This window comes from Panulirus ornatus, chromosome 59, assembly GCF_036320965.1.
Source record: "Panulirus ornatus isolate Po-2019 chromosome 59, ASM3632096v1, whole genome shotgun sequence".
Classification (NCBI taxonomy): Eukaryota; Metazoa; Arthropoda; class Malacostraca; order Decapoda; family Palinuridae; genus Panulirus; species Panulirus ornatus.
The window spans coordinates 10,018,987-10,033,986 of NC_092282.1; the positions used below are offsets into that span (position 1 = coordinate 10,018,987).

Here is a 15,000-nt window from a genome sequence, read left to right on the forward strand (position 1 = left end):
TATATATATATATATATATATATATATATTATCGTCAAAGTGTTACCGGACTCCGTGTGCACGAGGTTGCATCATGAATGAAAAGCCACCGTAGGCGATGCTGCTTCAGTGAGAGTTCAAACCTCGTCAAAGAGCTTCTCACTCCAAGGGAGTCTGCATTTCCCAGCTACTGGAAGTAGTGAAGCTACGGGTTGCAGGAATCTTTAGAGAGGTCCTGGATGATATTTGAACGCTCATAAAAATTGGTCCTGGGGGTAATTGTATGAATATTACAGGCAGTTTCTTCAGTTAAGAATTTCAGTGCATGGCTGAATTTTCATGTATTCAACTAAATGCTTAAGTTAGTCGGGCACGTAACTTATGGGGTGAAATGTATAAGACATTTAATTACATGTTAGAATATTTGCTATCTTTCTCGTACGAAATTTCTGGTTCTCGATTTCAGTGATCTTGTAACGCTGCGTATGTCATACACACCACCCTGATTACCGCGCACATACTATATACATTTGCGTATATACATTTGCGTATAGACATCTGCATATATATATACATTTACGTATAGACATCTCTGCTTATATACCAACAAACAACTCTTAATCCCTAAAGTAGCAGTGTACGAGAATTGTAATAAAAAGGACTTAGTCTTATGTTATTAGAGAAACTTAAAGTCAAGGGGGAAAGCCATATTGAGATGCTACAAGTGTCTGGTTGCTTGATTGTAAAGCAATTGTCGTAATCTACCCTCCTCCCTCCCTCCACTTGGGCCACATCGGTACACCGTCAGCGAGGCGATTCAAGTCATGAACTCATGATACAATGTTGCTGAGAGATCAGACCTGGTTATATATATAACCAGGTCTGATCTCTCAGCAACATTGTATCATGGTTATATATATATATTATATATATAACCATGCCTGGCCTCATTTTGGCGTTTTGTTCTACTAAATTTCTGTTTTCTGTATTCTGCTTTTAGTGTGAGAGTAAAGACATGGAGGAGAAATATATCGTAAAACTTTTATAAGTAATAAGTGAAAGCAAGAGTTGAGTATATGAGGTTCTCGCGGTCGCTGAACGCGAAGATCTCCCACTGACGAATGATAAGCTGTTTCTGAATTTAGTACGTAATGTGGTGTACAGTACGGTGCTGTGTTGTCCTGTCACGTGAAGTAGACAGGAGGAGGAGTGCGTAGGAGGGAGGTAGAGAGAGGAGGAGGAGGAGGAGGAGGGTACGTACAGTGATCAGAGAGACAGAATGTAGCCAAGGAGAGAGAGAGAGAGAGAGAGAGAGAGAGAGAGAGAGAGAGAGAGAGAGAGAGAGAGAGAGAGGTCGTCCGGTGGACAAATGGTAAAGAACTTTTAAAATTAAAACTGACAGAAAACCATCTTTCAGGGACAACTAGGACGAAGTCAGAAATGGTTTTAGAAATTTAAGATTATCGGGAAGGATAGAATGCAGAGAGTCTTATTATTACCGGGTTTTCATATACAGAGAGGAAATGCTAATACACGAGATATGGCCCTTGTGAATAATGAATTAGAGAATTAAAAAGCCATATAAACGCAATAATGAACGTGAGATCTTAATGGCCCCTACTCGTGTAAACACAGTTTAAAGTTTATGACTATTGTCTTCACTCATTCGACACAGTTAATCTAGTCTATAGATTGTATGTAGGTTTTTCCCTGCTTTGTTATTTCCAGTATACGACATAAGCTTCGTTAAGCTTTTGGTTCATTTCTTAGAAAGCCTTTGTTGAATCCAGCTTTTTGAGAGCATTCGCATGACTTTAGGAAAAAAGAAAAGGTTTTTTGTCCTTCTTGTGTTGAGGATGAACATTCTGGAAATGTTGCTTCCACTTGGTTAAATTTAAAGACTCATTTGACAAAGCTTTGCTGGAAATAACACATTCAGGCCTTTCTTCTCCATTGAATATATTAACCATCGTACCCTCTTCTTTTTTTGACATTTATGAAGGGCTCTGAATTCTGTAAATAAAAAAGATAACAGCCAAAGATAATTATTAAATGGAATATTTTCACAGATAAAAAAGTGCAATATTTCTTTACTCTTAATTTAATTTGTAACATCCAATGACGTGTGATATCTTATAGATTTTGTACAATATATAGAATTTCAGTTTGTACGAAGGATAATATTCCTACAGTTAGAGTCTGCCAAACTGTGGTCCCAATTCTCCCCTTCCCCTGAAACCCCTAAAATTCCCCCCTAAAATTCCCCCCCCCCCCCCTGGTTGAGAACCATTTAAGGAAACTCAGAGAAAGCAGTTATGTTCGTTGGGGTCATGGTGGGGGGTGGGGGTCGATATATATATATATATATATATATATATATATATATATATATATATATATATATATATGTGTGTGTGTGTGTGTGTGTGTGTGTGTGTGTGTGTGTGTGTGTGTGTGTGTGTGTATATACGAGCCTCGGTTCATAAAGTGATCATAATCATACCCAGTGTAATGTAATGTAATTATTTAACAGCTGATGTCGTCCCAACTTGAACTGTGAAAAAAATATATAATCTTGGTTATATTTTTTCCAATTTGTTTTATTCAATTATTTTCTATTCCGTCTTCTTTAGTACAATTTTTTTTTTATTTTTTTTTCTAATGTATACAGTAAAGTCCGTTTTATTTATTGTAAAGTCATGTTAATTCTTTTTTCTCGATTCGGTTTTTTTATTTTTTTTTAGGCAATAATGAAATGTCCAGCGTTATCCATTTAAATAAATGCCAAAATCCTGTAACCATTCAATATTTTCAGTCATTTAAATGAACGCCTAAAATTAAGAAACTACCGGAAATATATATATATATATATATATATATATATATATATATATATATATATATATATATATATATATATATATATATATATATATATATATATATTATTATTATTATTATTATTATTATTATTATTATTATTATTATTATTATTATTACCAGCGTAACCCAAACAGTTGTAAGTAATTGTTCCATATAATTAGCAATGTGGTTGACATTTAACCTCATACATAACTAGAATAGTTTGGCCAGAATGCGGTAAATTACTTCCCATAAAACATTGCCACAAATACGTTGAATGTATGTTTTTTTTTTTATTGATGTTCATCTGTTATGTACATTTACTCTAGCAAAAACCTCTCACACATACACACTCACTGTAGGGGTTGATATTACTGACCATGAGTTATCACGGGCCCGCCTGTGGTTGAGATCCCCTGGGTTTGAATCCTGCGCATGGAAGTTGGCCCGCACCCAACCCAGGTGTTCATCCTACCTTACGGGGTGGTCGGGTCGGTAAATAAGTAGTACCACGGCTGAGGCTGGATATTTATGATTGTATATACACTTAGGAGTAAAGACGTGGTGTATACATACAAGGTTAAGAGACGGAGTAACGCGAGTGTAGAACTTCCCTCACTTATAAAATATGATGTATAAAATGTATAAAATAGGTGGTTACACTCTAATATATACTTTGTCCCTTAACATTTATAGCCAAGACTCGAACCTTCGTCAGCAATGAGAAACCAGTCTATGATAGTCCTAATTATCTAAGGTAATCACTGACTGACACCAGGCACCCTCCATTAACTACCAAACAAGCTTCTCCCATTGAGTGATTAAACGTGAATAATGAGATTAATGCCCCGCCACTAGACTTTTGGCAGAATCGTCCGTTCCATAAAATCAGCCTAGCTCAAATGTTGTTGATAATTTCCAGTTCAAAGTCCACACCCAAAATTAGCAGTGGGATGTGGTCACTTAATTTTTATGGTATTTTATATTTTATTTTTATTACAGAAATATCTGAGTATATCATATAACTGAATGTTAGTGTAGAATTAAGTAATACATTATGAAATGTCATCAAAACAATTAAATGTCTCCTAGCCAACGATAGGATGGTGGAAATATACCGATTTTTTTTATTTCTTTTCGTCTCCTGTATATTAGCGCTGTGTCATCTGTTTGTTTTCACCCCTAACCACTTTAGAAGCACATTATCATAGGCATGAGTGCAGAATTTTGATCCGATTATTGACAGTTGTAAGAAAAGTTGAATCCTTGGGAAGGCAAATGCCTCTGTTGATATATATTTTTTTAAAAGTGTATTACCTATATTTAATCTGATACTTTCCTAGATATGCTATTATTGTCTAATTGAACGTCATTCAATAGAATCAAATGCTCCAGATCATGTTCTGCGGGTGTGTAGTGTGGTCACAACGAATTATATAAAGCACGGATGACATATATAGCCAATACCCAGGGCTGTGATCGATGCGGAGCTAAACTTATTTATTACCATGTTAAAGTATATACATGTTATCATTTTAGCTATTTGGTAAGGTTGTACAGGTTCGGCTAATATTTTTAATATTCTATAAGTGTATTACGTACGCTTGCATTAATTAACATCACATTAACCATGTGTATATTGACTGTTTTCTGCCGTCAGCGGTATCTCTGACCCGCATGTGGATCCATGCTCTCTGATGAGAGCGTTACCAGTGGTGTACATAACAGACGACAAGATGTTGTTCGTGGTGCCCTCTACCCGTAAGCTGGGAACTAAAACAGATACCAGATATCGCCATATCTAAATTAGCATCACACAAAAGGGGGGAAAGTTATATTTCCTAATTAGATAAACCTTGGTCTAAGAGAATCACCCCGTCGTCGCCTCACCACGTAAACAAAATACTCCTACCTACACAAGTTTATTATTCCCAGCGATTCTATGGTCATTACAAATAATTTAAGAACATGAATATCTTGTGCTTATACGTATTTAGCTTTGACGATGATTGAATGAGAGATACAATAGTCAGAAATGTGGAGGATTCATAGGAACGCATTAAAAATATAAAGTACGTTGTGACGTAGAAGAAAAATGCCATGACGCCACCCCCCCCCCCCCTCCCCCTACGCCCTCAAGTCATATGCCTGTCTATATTCTTATTCCTTTATGGCTTGGGTAAAAAATGCATTTCATGTGTGCGAAGTAAGTTAATATTCCTCTGATGAAATATGAATAAAGAAAGTCTTGAATGAATGCTAAGAATATTATTAAATAATTGAGTTAACTGTGTTTTAGATCCTGGTGTGATCACCAGTAGGTAGTGTGGGTTGAGGAGAGCTGAACGTGTTGTTGGACTGTGTGTTTGTGTTGTGATGAGGACCTCCGTATATTCTTATTTTTTCCATTGAAGGAAAACGCTTCAGCTTTTACTCTACGGGATGGACGATGGACCGTGGGAAATACTGCAGATGCTGGCGAGGCAACAGTACCTCTGTGAGTACCATCTCGTATGTGAGGAGAAGTAAATATGGCAAAGCTATACACACTACACATAGCCCAACACCTTGTGGCAGCGGCCCAGACACGGTTGTGAGTGTGTCGCTAAAGGCTGTTAGTTGAGCGCTGGATAGTTGTGGACAGAATTGAGGACGGGTAGATGATGGGCAGTTAGGGAGTGGCTAGGCTGGCTGCCTGGAATTCCACCAGCTCATGCCCATTATTGGGGTGGTTCGTATGCACACACAGGCCAGGAGTGTGAACGTATATGTTATGGATTATGTTCATAATACATGTAGAATGACTAGGGTGTTGTGTGTGCTCTTGTCACACCACGGTGGTGTATATAGTTAGGAAGAGTTAGTGGTAAGTGTTCTTGTGTCCCCCAGAGCTATAGTAGACCCAGCTGGTGGAGAGTTGAAGACAGGTAAGGTGTGAGGGGTGCATGACAGGTGATTGGCACCGCCTCTCTGTGTTTACCTGACATTTTTTTTTTCTCTTCACGAGTAAGTATTGCTTGTCTGTGTCCCCTAATGTTGATGTAGACTATAATTCTCATATATGTAGTTTGTAGTAGCATTTATTTGGCCTATGATTTATATCATTCTTTTGTATGTCAGTTGATATTTTCTCTACCATGTTTCATATTTGAATGTCATGACATTTTTTTTTTAACCCCGTTTTTATGTGTATATTTCTCGACTTTATTGATGCCCGTTTTTGGTGTATAGTATTATATCAGTGTAATCTGAGAGGCAGATTTTAATAATAGTGGTAGGCTGTGTGTTATCTCAGTGCTTTGATTAGATACAGAATCCAAATTGCCATCTCATTCCTAAAACCCAAAGTGATTACGGGTAGTCCTGATGGTGATTCCACGTAAGCACGATGTGTGATTGGCTTTCCTTTTGGTGGGGGGTTAGGTCAAAGGTTACACCACTGTTTTTACCCATGGGTCGTCATGATATGATTAGGAGGTCGAATTCTCTTCCCTTTGACTGTACTATGCCAGTGGGCTGGAGAGCCCGTAGGCCCACACCATCTCATTACTCATCATTTAATTACTCACCATCTCATTACTCACACCATCTCATTACTCACACCATGTCGTTACTCACCATCTCATTACTCATCATTTCATTACTCACATCATTTCATTACACACACCATCTCATTACTCACACCAACTCATTACTCACACCATGTTCCTCACACCATCTCATTACTCACACCACCTCATCAGTCAGTGTTCTGGCTCATTAAGCTTTTTTTCCCCCTAATTGTCATCATAGTGTTGTCACTTTCCGCGAAGCAATGAATAGATTGTGTAACCGTTGGTTTCAACCTCGTTCATGATTATTTTAGATTTTTTTTAAACACACACACACACACACACACACACACACACACACACACACGAGTGAAAAGTCCGCATGAGCAAGGCTACATCATCGTCATATGACACGAGTCTCGTCCAAGCACTTCTCCCTCCAGAAGAATCCATCCTGACCCTGCTACTGAGCGTAGCGCATCCTTGGGGCCCAATCCATGAGTCCTGGGATGAATATATACCAATATATGCGTATATATGTACGTCTGTATATACCGATGTATACGCACATACGGAGGACAGTATACCGAAGTTCGTCATACACTCCAAATTCTGTGATACCATTTCTAATCCAAATTCTCCCATGAATTCCGTTGCCGTTCCATCAAACTGTGTGCTCCATCGTGCCCACGGGGTGGTTCGAATCCCACGGCACTGCTTCTATCACAGGAATGCAATATGTAGATATTAACAGTCTGGTACCTCGGGGGCTTCGGCTCGAACCGAGCGCCCCGACGTGGGTGAGCAGCAGCATTGTCAGTTGTTGTGTGGGAGTCGTTGTAACGAGGTTATTCGCTCGCGCGAGGGAGTCAGCGTTGCCAACGTAGGAGTCATTAAAGGGAGGTTTCAGTCATGCATGGTAAGGTAAGGGTTGCCAGTTTTTCACGTGGGGGGCCAACTGCTTTCCTCTATTAAAAGAGAAGCTTATTGTCAGTTTTCACGCGGAGATAACCAATAAATGTGATTATCAGACGTGAGAGCAGTGTTACCCGTCTTTTGATGGTTTGTATTAGGCATAGTTTAAAAAAAAGTTAGGCTTGCCAATTTTCATGTAAATTTTTTATGTGCATTTAAATAGAACGGGCATTGTTATCTGTCGTTATGAATAGTAAGGTAAGCATCGTCGAAGTAACTTAGGTCAGACTTAACTTTAGCCTTTGAATCGTAACAATGTTACGTCAGGTTAATATTCATATGTAAACGAAGTGGCAAGTGAGCACGTCCCCCGAGCCAGTTATTTCCACGCTTACGTCTCCGGCCAATCACCGCTGCGCTATCTTGTCACCGTCCAGACAATATACCCATTTCTTTAAAGTGTTCTTAGTCACTCTCTTATCATACACGATTTACCTAGCCAGTTAGCATGTCTATACATGCCAGTCCTCACGCAATATCGTGTATGAATAACATCATTTACCCACCCTGGGTTTCCATTAGGTAATATGACTATGTTCAAAACTCCACACCCCCTCCCACGACCCATTCAATACCGGATTCAAATGTTATCAGCCAATGAACATCGCGCTTACAAGGGCTCACTTTCGCCTGCCGACAGCTCAATAGCAAATGGTGATTGGCTCCACGGTACGTTTGGCGCGTGTCGTGACTTGCCACAGTGAGAGGCGGGACCAGACGAGACGCGTTGGTGCTCTGGGATGAAAACCCCGTCTGGAAAAGTAAGATTTTTTTTTTTAAATCAAGCTTCATGATTCAGAAGACACAGGTGAGTTGGTATAACACGATGAAGAAATGTCCAATAAAGTTAGATAAATTTCTCTCCGTATTCATGAGAGTTGTCAAAATTTAATCAAGATTTTTATTGCTAAGGATGAAGTTGAAGTGTGTCTTGGGGAAATTTAATAACATCACCACTCCCTGTACGATTCTTGTTCCCCGTCGTGTGTTTTCTCACCCGCATCACACATCCTTCACTGTCGCCACGGAAGGTAGAACCGGACTAAATCGTTTTAATTCATTCTCCATCGGAATCAAGACAATTTGGCAGTAGGGACGTACACGGAATAATATGGTCATCGCAGTGTACGTGCGTACGTCGTGTGCTCGCGTCAACGGAGACATTCGCTTACTTTTGGTGTTAGATTCACCCGCTCAGCGCAGAAGTCTGTTACAATAATTAGAGTCCCACTAGCAAGCCGAAGACGTCCACTGGAGTCGACTTTTATGTGGTTTGTGTGAGGTTTACTCGCAGTCTCGTCCCACGTAATGAATAGCCAATGGGAAATAGTCTTCGTATCTGTTATGTTGGCCTTGTATATACATACTTTCCCCGAATGATAATAGTTTACGAAACATTATTTTCTTTTTTAAGTATTGTAAGACTTCTTTATGGTTGCGGGGCCAAAAGCAATGCTGCTGAGTCTTTCGTACTGTCAACGGGAGACAAGAAGCCTTTGTGTACCCACTCACGTTAACTGAGTAATAGTAGTTCAGCCATTTTACGTCGAGTTTTGTTTTAAAAGGAGTTTGAAGTTAGAAAAGAGGATCTGGACAAAATATTTGAAAACATGTTTTTATTCTCATGTTTACACACACACATACACACACACACACACACATACCAGTCTACGTTAGGAACCCATTATCGACCAGCCCCAAGAGGAGAGATGATGAACAGCTGTGGGCCGACTACCGCGCCCAGGATTCGACCCCGGGCCGGCCCGAGCGTAAATCATCATGGTCAGTAATGCTAATCGTGGAAGCCTTTGATGGGCATTACTTTACAGAAATAGTGCACGATCAATGGTTAGGTGTCAGATGAATGTTTGTGAATGCATAATTATGTTAAGTGTATAGACAGCATTCATACATGTTTATATATACATTTCCTGTTCGGTGAGCGAACCTGTTGGAAGTTAAACATGTTCATGGTAAAATTGTGGAGGTTCTGCTGTTAACAAGCAGTGCTGAGGGTCGTCGGTAATATGGTTTATTTTAGGAAGAAAGGTCTTGTAATTTATGGAAAGGTCTTGGCAATTACTTAACGTAGAGGCTCTCTCTCTCTCTCTCTCTCTCTCTCTCTCTCTCTCTCTCTCTCTCTCTCTCTCTCTCTCTCTCTCTCTCTCTCAGCCAGCCAGAGTTACCCAACCATACACACACACACACACACACACACACACCACTATCCTCCGATGGCAATCAGCATTAAAGAAATACCCAGTCAGTTTATATATCTCGACCGGGTTCCATCATTTCAACTTTATTTCTTCATATCTATTTATCTTTTCTCTTTCCACTGGGATCACCACAGCCTCGTGCACGTCCCAGATCACTAATTAGCGGGAGCGTAATGCTTCGTCCGTTTCACTCACGACCATTGACGACCATCCACGTGCACGACTGCTGTACGACCTGTTGTGCATAATGGACACAGCTTTTCGACACGACCATGCCCAAGGGTCGTCCCGTCCTACTGGAGGGTCGTACCATCGTGCTCAAGTAGTCGTGTACCATCGTTCTCCAGGGTCTTACATTCCGGTTTAAAGAGGTGGAAAAGGTATTTGCCTCGTTTGTGTATAGTTTACCTCAAAGTCCTCGTTTTCTGTGTATTCCCCTATTGTGAACATCGTCGTACTCTTTCGAAAACGGTTTCATTTCAAATTTGCTGTAACAAATATTCAAATCCGTCCTTAGGTGGCCGTGATGCGTGTGCGGCCCGACCGGGGCTTAGCCTACGTGGGTTCGAATCCTGGTCGCGGTGGCCGGTCCACAGTCAACCCAGCCGTTCATCCTCCCCTCAGGATTGGTTGATGAATTGGTCTTAGGCTAGGATATATATATATATATATATATATATATATATATATATATATATATAAGGGTAGTTTGTTGTAGGATATTTGTGGGTTTACGTCATGGAAGGTCAGTGGAGACCTTGGCAAAAGGGTTTGATAGATGAGTTCGTGGGAGTGGACCAGTGATCGCGAGAAAGTTGGTGGAGGAGGGGGAATACTAAAAAGGAATTGTAGAAAGGTGAATGGCCCTTCGAGATACAGGCCTTGGCTCTCCATTATCCTCTCTTGTTGTTGTTGTTGTGAAGATGGTCAGGTGGTCGTGGCGTAGTTAACTCACAGGCGCCCCGCCTCGTTATGCCAGCGGCCCTGTTCTCCGTGGGAAGCCATTGTTATCCTCCCCACCGACGGCCTGCTGGTGGATTTAATGGTTGCCATCGGCCAGATCTTCGTCGTCCACAGTTTGAAAATACGTTCAAGTTCGACGTCCATATTTGTGAAAGATTCTGTATTTGTTTTCGACGTTGTGTGTGTGTGTGTGTGTGTGTGTGTTGTTCAGTGTTTCCGGCTGTCAGAGCTACATGGCGTGGATTACGCTGTTCATTTGGTCATGTGAGGTTCAGCGGAGGACTGTTAACTACCAGGAGGGGGGGAGGGGGGATTTTAAGGTCGTTAAGGCCGTCAGCGTCAAATTACCACCAGCAATTCCGTTTCTGGTGTTTCCAAGGTGGTTCCAAGGCCACGGGTGTCCCAACTGCGGGAATGGATCACATATTTACTCGAAGGAGGTTTTTTTTTTTTTTTTAGGCCCGTTGATCACCAGGGTCGTTTAAGCCTCCCGTTGTCGCCAGACTAGTCCAACTAGCAGTTCGAAGGACTACAGTAATGCCATCCTTTACGTGTGAAATGTAGTGCTACGACCATAAGAATCTCTCGTTATGTACGTTGTTGAGCCAGTTAAATCGCTCGTTATGAAGGTTGTTGAGCCAATTGAATCGCTCGTTATGTAGGTTGTTGAGCCAATTGAATGCGTGGGTACTGAACAGTTTAGGGGACTCCCCAGCCCCCGTTTTCTCCCTATCAGGACGGGTTATTTTGACATTACAAGGACGGAAGTCAAATGTCAATGTAATTAATTTTCCTCATATTTGTCTATTTTGAGAATGTAATTTCATGGTGCGATTTCCTTCATCTCTGCGGTGCAATTATTTACATGATTCGACAGTTATGATATAAATGTACCAACTCCTGCACTGAAATTATACGGAATTGGATATGTTCCTGTGGCTTCATAAATATGTATAAATCCCATGTCATTTACCCCTCAACTGACTCGTCTTTGGATCAGACCCTACAAACATGTATCATGGTAGGGTTTAACACTTTATAGATCAGATTGGTGAATAGAGGATAGAACGTAATCGTCCTAATACTGATGGGAGAATAGTGAGCTGTCTATCTGTGTCTGTCTATCTCTATCCATCTATCTATGTATGTCCTATCTAGCTGTATATATGTATGTATGTCCTATCTAGCTGTATATATGTATGTATGTCTATCTAGCTGTCTATCTATCTATGTCTATCTAGCTGTCTATCTATCTATCTAGCAGTCTATCTATCTATGTATGTCTATCTAGCTGTCTATCTATCTATGTATGTCTATCTAGCTGTCTATCAATCTATCTATCTATCTATCTGTGTCTATCTAGCAGTCTATAAACCCACCACCAGTCTCACCACTTGCTCGGCCAGCTTCGTAAAACTGAGTTGGCCCTGGTGGGCTTCCCTGTGTGTTGTTATGTCTTAATTACCCTCCTACCTGACGTGGAGCAGGTGCGATATACATGGGCCTCGCACAGGGAGAATTTTTGAACTCGTGAGGTGTCGTCACATGCTTGTTCAGGGGGATTTCTCTGAAAGGAATTATTTTCGTCCAAAATATTATTTCCCCCTTTTTTTGGATACAGGTCCGTACGCTAAGGGGACAAGTCACTCTTCTTTCTCCCACCATTCACAAGATTCAGCGACTGTCGTACTCAAAAGAGAGTTATCGCGCTCAAGAGAGTTGCAGTTATCGTACCCCCCCATGAGGTGAGGTGAGGTGGAAGTCGTCGTACTCGACAAGTGGAGTTGTTGTACCCGCGTGGGAGGAGGAGATGTGGTGTGGTTATCGTAGTGGGGAAGTGAACGTTATCGTAAGCAATGCGAAGTCATCCTACTCGCGATTTAAAGTTATCGTACTTGAAGCACGAGGCGGGGACGTAAAGAGTATGGAGTTATCGTACAGAGGAGCTGAGGTTATCGTATTCAGTCGGACTTATTTCGTTGAAGAATCTCTCTCTCTCTCTCTCTCTCTCTCTCTCTCTCTCTCTCTCTCTCTCTCTCGTCGATCCGTACTCTTGCATGATACAGTTTCTTGCCTAATGACCAGTTAGCGGTCACTAGCCATTATATCAGACAAAACACACACACACACACACACACACACTCAAAGGTTTAATCACTGTGGTCAAGGGTACGAAACATCAGGGGCGAGCCACCCAGTTTATTCTGGTTATACCTGAGGATGTGGATTTCAAACCTGTGTGTGGTGGGGTAATTAGGAGGATTGGTTCCATCATAGGGTTACATTTTGGAGGAAGAGAGAGGCCTCCTCTTATGAAGTGGCAGGCGTCATCATGCGAGAGTATTAAAAGAGGATTACACATAGGGAGTAGGGGTAGTTATGTATGATTATACATAATATGTATGATTATACATAATAGGCATTTTGGATAATTCCTCTCATTATCTAAAAGGTACCCGAGGTAGTGAAGGGAGGAGGAGGAGGCCGCCATCATCAGACGCGTCCATTTCGTACCGAGGGCAGAGAGTGGTGGTGTTTTTAGATGATAATAGGTCGTAAGTGGGATGGTTCACTGATGGGGCAAAGACACTCCTTTGGGCCCGTCAAGGGTTAAGGGAGGGGATCCCGGAGAATGAATAGTGGAGGACGACCACACCGGGGGACGTGAGAGCTTTTCTGTTTGCTGTCCAGTGAGCCATCGGGGCAAGTCAGTCTCTCTCTCTCTCTCTCTCTCTCTCTCTCTCTCTCTCTCTCTCTCTCTCTCTCTCTCTCTCTCTCCGCTTGGTGAAGGCAGGTTGTAAGTAGGTCATTTGATCCATAGGTAAAGTAGGACAGTAGGTAAATCGGAAGGTAGTTATGCAACTGAGTGGGCAAGGAAGGAGTTGAAATATGTGAGTATATATATATATATATATATATATATATATATATATATATATATATATATATATATATATATGAATACTGATTTAGAGCACGGGGGTAGTTCGATGGATATATGGGCAAGGAGTGGTGGAGGATGTGGGTTAGTAATGTCGTAGTTTGGTGGGTAGGAGTGACGGCAGGAAGTAGCAGGAGAGAGCTAGGTGGATCCCGATGGATGTTCCATTGGAGGACGTTCGCCCAAACCTCCTGCTTGATGTGTGTGTGTGTGTCTGGGATGGGTGCATAGTACAGGGTGGTGGTGGATGTGTGTGTGTGTGAGTAGGAAGCTGGATGACGCGAGTCAGGGAATGTCCACAACATACTCATCATTAAGAACCATGAGTTCGTAGTCACTACCATTAGATTGGTGCGTCATGCGAAAGTCTTATTAGACTCTTACCATAATGGTGGAAAAGATGTCTTCCAACACATCCCCTAAGGGTGCTTCATGGCACCATTTATATCATTACTTATAAGTGCCATGTGCTTGGTGTACTATAATGCTAAGTAGTTGCATTCACGATCCTTCTATGTCGATGCTTTTTCGTCAGTTGATTTGTTTTGTCTTTTTTATATATAGGAAATATGGTCTTGTGGTCTGTTGTATTTATCTCTAATGAAGGGAATCCATCTTCTTGGTCTACTTAAGACGCGCCAAGGAAAAATAAAAGAAATGAAAAAATTCTCTCTCTCTCTCTCTCTCTCTCTCTCTCTCTCTCTCTCTCTCTCTCTCTCTCTCTCTCTCTCTCTCTCTCTCCCCACAGCTTCAATTTGTCCAGGCAATTACATCCCAATATCCTTGGAGACAGATGAACCTGTGTGGCTTCTGCAATCCCACTCTTCACTCGATTTCGTTTTATGAAGTGAACGTTGAAAATAATGTAGAGGAAATATATATATATATATATATATATATATATATATATATATATATATATGTGTGTGTGTGTGTGTGTGTGTGTGTGTGTGTGTATAGAAGTTAAAACAGAACGTGCGACTGCAAACAATGCTCTGTAAACAAAGTCGTTGTAAATCAAATTGGGAAACCCAGAGATCAACGTAAAACCTTGCAGTTAAAGAATACATTGGTACGTCTACGTCCTTATGAAGTACACTTAAGCCTCGAAAGTAAACCAACACGTAAACTAAACCTTGAACGGTAAAACAGTGTACCATTATCTCCATCGAGAGTACACATTACATACACGCATTAGTCGAGGGTACTAATTTGTGTAAACATGGCGGGTCTACCCCATCCATTAGCCTCAGGGCTGTAGTTCCCACAACAGAGTGGCTTTGAGGAACATTAAGATACATTAGGACGGAGAAGAGCAAGATATATGGGAGCTGAGCCTGCCAGCCCTGAGGGGGTATTAGCGAGATAACTGCCCACGGAGCTGGGAGGGAAGGAGGGAGGGAGCAAGGTGGGATTGACGTGGGAGGAGTGAAGACCGGGAGTACATGGGAGGAACATGGTGTTCTGTGAGGAGGTTATCTGCTGGAGGAGAACGCATAGGCAAGGCAGA

General features: G+C 41.2%; 1 long non-coding RNA gene across 1 annotated transcript in view; it reads left to right on the forward strand.

The window, feature by feature from the left end:
- The first annotated feature begins 5,201 nt into the window (after positions 1-5,201).
- Positions 5,202-15,000, forward strand: part of LOC139767331 (uncharacterized) — a 137,508-nt gene continuing 127,709 nt past the window's right edge. Inside the window, exon 1 of the long non-coding RNA XR_011717038.1 lies at positions 5,202-5,338. This is a non-coding gene — a long non-coding RNA (uncharacterized lncRNA). The remainder of the gene's footprint in view (positions 5,339-15,000) is intronic.